This window comes from Cryptomeria japonica, chromosome 10 (assembly GCF_030272615.1).
Source record: "Cryptomeria japonica chromosome 10, Sugi_1.0, whole genome shotgun sequence".
Taxonomy (NCBI): domain Eukaryota; kingdom Viridiplantae; phylum Streptophyta; class Pinopsida; order Cupressales; family Cupressaceae; genus Cryptomeria; species Cryptomeria japonica.
Genome location: NC_081414.1, coordinates 909,991,071 through 909,997,284, shown reverse-complemented (window position 1 = coordinate 909,997,284; position 6,214 = coordinate 909,991,071).

Below are 6,214 nucleotides of genomic sequence, written 5' to 3'. Positions count from 1 at the left end.
TTGTCCCTTTTGCATTTAACATCTTTTGTTGTAGATTTTGTTTTTTTGAAGTTGCAGATCTAACATTTCCGATACCATTTTGACATTTTAGTGTCTGCACATTTTTAGATCACATTTTTTATTTTCTGTCGCATCTGGGATACCTAGAATCGCATCTGCATCTTCGACATTATTTTACTTTTTTTTGCAGATTACAGGGTTGCGTCTGTGTTCTCGAATCACGTCTGTGTTTCTAACAGTTTTTTAATTTTTCAGATTGGAGGATTTCAATTTAATCGCATCTGTGGATAGTTTAATTGCGTCTGTGAGATCTAGTCGCATCTGTGATCATTTTAATTGTTTGTGTTTTGCAGGATTTTTTGTTTTGCATTTTTTTTGTAGAAACATGTCTGTGAGGTGTTAAAATGCATCTGTGTTATAGAATCGCATCTATGAAGGGCGGAATCACGTCTGTGTTAGGTAAAATCATGTCTATGTTTTCAAAAATAAAAAATAAAAAAATTCCCCATTTAAGGTTTTCTTTTTTTGCCATTTTGTCTTGCATTTAATGTTTCAGATCTAGTTTATTTTGAGCTAACATCTTTAGATCTAGCTAACGAAATTGGTGCAGCTTATCTTGAAAGAAAAAGAAGAAAAAAAATCATTTTTTTCAAGGCCCCTATTTCACAAAGTCTTTTGGATCTAAAATTTACCTAACTTGTGTGCTTGCAGGAAGGGGTGATCATTTGAAACTACTAATAGATCTTTGTTGCAGGGCCTTGGCAAGGGTTTTTAGATCTTTCTTGTGTGCCTTATTTTCATAGACTAGCAAACACTTCAATTGGTGCACTAAAATTGAACCAATGTCCTTTGTGTCTTGAGCAATAGGCTCTTTTTGTTTCATCTTTAGAGGGTCTATCTCCCTGTGTGGTCATTAGGACTACTAGTGAGGAGAGAACAACCCAAGTTGTAGCGATGAAAACCCACCTCTTTCGAACCACTATAAACAACTATATTCATGGTGAAAACTATGGATAACGTGTGCTGATTAGTTCATACAGACACTAGGTTGCCCCATAAACCTATTTGATCAAATTTATTTGATCAGTTGTAGGGCGTAACCCCTACCGGCTGGGAGCCTTCTATATTTACAAAGCTGAAAGTGCAGCATGTATGGCTACACGAGCGGATGCCCTTACTAGCACCTTTTGGTTTTAGAAGCCAAAATCCTTCTATTTTTTGGGGCAGGAGGTCGGACCTCTAGAGCGACCCACACACATACGGTTCTTAGTAGAGATACAAAGTTCACCACGAGGAGTTTTCATGGGGACTGATGCTTGGCTGCCCCAAGAAGTGAGTGCCAAGGGTGGAGCTAGTGGGGTCAAGCATCTAAGTATCTGCTCTGAATAGCGTTGCCTCATGTGGGAATCAACAACTATTGTCCTGGCCAGCCATAAGAATTGTGCTTGACTTATTTTAAACATTCAAACATTCAAGACCAAACATCAAAACATTGTGTCTTTTGTGTCTTCAAGTGTATGCAAAACATTTTTACATCAAACAACACATTTTTCTTGGAGTCATTTTGAGTCTAAACACTTGCAAACATTGAGTCCTCATCAACATTGTGTCCTCTTGTCATAGAAAACAGACAAACATTCATATTTGGTCACAACAAGTCACTTCACAAATTGGAAAAATCGTACTTAATTTGCAAAAACACATCTATGTCTGACAGAATAGCATCTGTGTCATTTAAGCATGTCTGTGTTTGACAGAATCACATTTGTGTCATTTAAGCGTGCCTGTGAAGTATGCATGCACGTCTGTGTTCAAAATTTAAAAAAATTTACAGTCCAGCAAACAAGAACAATCAGTTTCAGACTTATTGAGCTTCCTAGGTTATCTCTTTGGGTTTTCATTTAGAATTCAACCTATCTTTGGGTCTCACAAAGTCCATCATTGCTTTACACCTTGAATTACATTCACGTTTTTCTAAACTTGAGTCAAAAGGTCACTTGCTTGTCCTCTTCATACTTTGTCAACACATTACATACAACAACATTTTGCTAAGTGGTCCCTCATCAAGGTCTATCACCTTTGGGTCTCATTTGGTCTTACTTAGAGTCAATGTCAACTTACCTCATCAAGAGAAACTATCATCTCTTTGGAAGCCACACCTACTCTACTACATACATACTTGGTCTTACACTTTGGACATTGCAAGTACACCTCAGATTCATTTACATTCCATCCAACCCTTGGTCTTCCATACTCTTTCCATCTTTCATCTACTCTCACATATCTTGGTCAAGACCTAGTTCATGGTTGAAACCCGTTCCCAAAAATCTAGGAGAGAAGATAAAGAGGCTCAAGAGTCTGCAAACATGAGTTCCTATGAGTATGGCAATGTTATATTTTTCAATTCTCATCATACTACATTACCTGACATGGATGCCTATAGAAACATTCCAAATGTTGAGCACATGGACACTACAAACAACAATGATACACACAATGACAATATGGACAACTTTTCTATACATTCAGCAGAAGTGGAAGACACCATTATGGATCTTCATTTCAATCGATTGGTTGAGGAAATAATGAGGAGAGATAGACAATACTTTTTACAAGTGATGGAACAAAGTGGAGCCAAGATTCCTCATGATTTTGACATGTCTCAAATAATGGAAAATAGACCTTTGCAACAACCTCAATCCAACATGGATCAAAGGAGGCCTAATAGTGGAGGCACTAGAGGACCACATATGGTGCCTGAATCACCATCATCTTTGTTTCAAAAACCAGAGGTCCCATACACACATGGTCAAGCATATGATACTCACCTTCCCGGACCATTATGGAAGTCTTATGCAGAAAAATATACTCAATCACATACCAATGCTAAGCATCAACCACCAAAGCAATTAGATATTCAAAGGCATGTTCAAAATTAGGACACAAGGAAACCTCGTGTCAAATTTGGGGGCAACACATTAGAACAAACTCATGACATGCCTATAGAGTATGGTATACATGGACAAAGCAGATATTCCATTCCTCAACATGACTCTATACCAAGTGGTCCATATACACAACATCATTATAGACCTCCTCCATATGAACATGTGTATGATCAATATCATCCATGTATGCAACATGCTCCTCCACTCGGCGTCTTAGGCATGGGATATGGTCCAAGAAGTTGATCTCCACCTAAGAATAATTTGGAACAGCAAATCAAGGACTTACAAAATAAAATGGAGGACATAAATACATCAAAGCCAACTTACACAATGAGAGACATATGTCCCTATCCATTTGACAAAAGAATTCCAATGCCTCCATTTCCTACACACTTTTTGATGCCTAAATTTGATAAGTATAGAGGAAAAGGGGATCCTAAGGCACACATAAGATAGTTTTTCATAGCTTGCATTAAAGTAGCAGCATAAGAGACATATTTGATGAGATTATTCCCACAGAGCTTAGGTGATCAAGCTATGGAATGGTTCTCCCAACTTCCACCTGGTATTAAGTCATGGGGTACTTAGCAGAGGCATTTATTAAACATTTCTCATACAACATAGAGACAAACATATCAGTCACCACTTTGTGCAACACCAAGCAAAAGGATGGAGAGTCTTTTTCATCATTTTTACAAAGATGGAGGAATCTAGCCAGTAGATGCTCTTGTGAAATTCCATAGAAACAAATGGTAGAGATGTTCACCCAGAATGTCAACAAAGACATTGGTTATGACCTAAGAAAAGCTTGTTTGTCCACCTTCAAGGACGTCATTGAAAAAGGCTTAGCAACAGAGAAAGTCCTAATTGAACAAGGAGTCATTAAGATATTCAAAGAAAACAAAGAGGACTTCAAAAGAAAAGATAAGCCAAGATTTTGGAATAAAAACAAGAACACAGTCAATGATGGTGTTGTGGATGCCAATACAATACAACCCAAAATCATTTTTTTGGATCAAGCTCTACAAATAATCAAGTGAATACTCAAACAACTTCCAAGTCATGAAGGAAGTACACTCCATTGGGAGAACCACTTGAGTCCGTTTTCAAAAAGCTAGTGGCAAACAAGATATCACAATTCCAAATTTTCCTCCATATGAGCCAAATTTCAAACCAAATTGGTGGAATGATGATGAGTATTGTGAATTTCATAAGAGAAAAGGTCATAAAATAGGAAATTGTCATCGACTGAAGAACATCATACAAGATCTTATTGATAGAGGTGACATTGAGATTGAAGGACACTCATCCAATCAAGAACATGAAATGTTTAAAGAACCATTCCCAAAACATGACAAGGGAAAAGCTAAAGCCATAGATGACCAAACCAACTATACCAGAGCATCCTATAACTATGATTCAACTATCAATCACATTTCAATGGACAATTATGTCTCTACCATTATCATCAAGGACAAAATGACTGAGAATTCCACCCAGAGACCCAAGATCATCTTGAAAGGAATTGGATCTTCTTCCAAACCTACCTCTGAATATAATGTTACAACTTGTCGAGGTAAATTCACTTTGCAAGGTGCTCCAACTAAAAACACTACTTCTTCATCAACCAAACCTGAGTATGACCTTGTAGAACAGTTAGGGAAGATAACCACGCTCATCTCCATCCTTGAGATCTTATGCATATCCCCCACACATAAAGCCATTCTTGACAAAATATTGAGAGACACTTGGTGCAGAGGCACCTAATCACACAAGCATACCAGGAGGTCAAAAGTCATAATATGAGCAATTTTATTGTATTTAAGTCATTCATAATGCATAAGGTTATTTAATTCCATTGAATCATAATATGTAAGGCTAAATGAGACATTTTTTCCAAATATGTCATGGTCCATCTTGAAGTGTTAAAAGTGTCCATGTAAGGGTTAGAGTCATTTGTGTCAAAAATGCAAAAATTGTAAAAATTGCTAAGTTGCAATATTGCCAAAGAGTGCAACAAAAGTGTAAAAATGATATCCATTGGTTATGAGGTGGTTGGATTAGTTAGAAAGGAGTTGGAAATGGTTGATAAAACCATGTTTGGTCGAAATCAAGAGGGTAGATCAGTTTGGAGAGGATTTGACAAAGATTATCCATCAAACCCTCAAACTGTCATGAGATTTTAAGGAATCTATGATTCTCATAGATCCATGGAGGATCACATTTGGTGTAATTTTTATATGTATATGTTATTTAATGATATATTGATGAAATATATTTCAGATGAATCCTTTCTTGTGCATTTTTGCGGAGTATTTGGCAAGATATGTTTATTTTTTCAATGATTGTCAAAACCCTGCCAAGGGTTACCCGTGTTTGGGAAAATGATCATAACTTTTGATTTCACCGTTGGATCTTTCTATAATTTGGAGGAAAGTTTTATAACTATCATTTCTACAATATAACTAGAGAGATTGTTTGGGTGATTAATATTTTAAGAGTTACTAATTACTATTCATGACTGTAATTTCATGACCAGAATAGAGTCAATTTCATAGTTTGGACAAATTCTTGGTTTTCATTTGGAAGAAATGAATAGATGAAGGGTTTAAATGATTCAGGTTTAATGCATGATATATGGATCTAAAATCATTATGTATTGATATATATGGAGAAGATTTGATAATGGTTATTTGATTGATGTTTTCATGATGCTCTGCATCAACACTTCTATCCCTACTAATCTGAATGTGGACCAGTTTCAAGCCATGGTGGGATATATTTCCATTCCACACTCCCTTACATTCATAGAAGCCGATGACACCTCTATAAGTCAGCCACATAATGCACCATTACACATTGAATCCTTCCTACACAAACATCGAATAAAGTGAGTCCTGATAGATGGAGGAGCAGGTCTAAACATTTGCACATTGAGGACTATTAAACAATTGGGATATTCAGATAAAACTGGGAATTCTAAAAACAAAATTACCATCAAGGCATATGATGATGAAGAGCATTCATCCAAAGGCACAATCACCTTGCCTCTCAGAGTTGGGCCAGTTACAAAGGATGTGGTTTGTCAAGTGCTAGACCTAGATCTCACATACAACATATTGCTAGGACATCCATGGATTCATGAAATGAGAGCTATTCCCTCAACATATCATTGATGTATCAAGTTCCCACACAATGGAGTTGAAGTGACTGTCAAAGTTGACCCAAATCCATTCATATATTGCAACAATCTGTGACCTAGATCA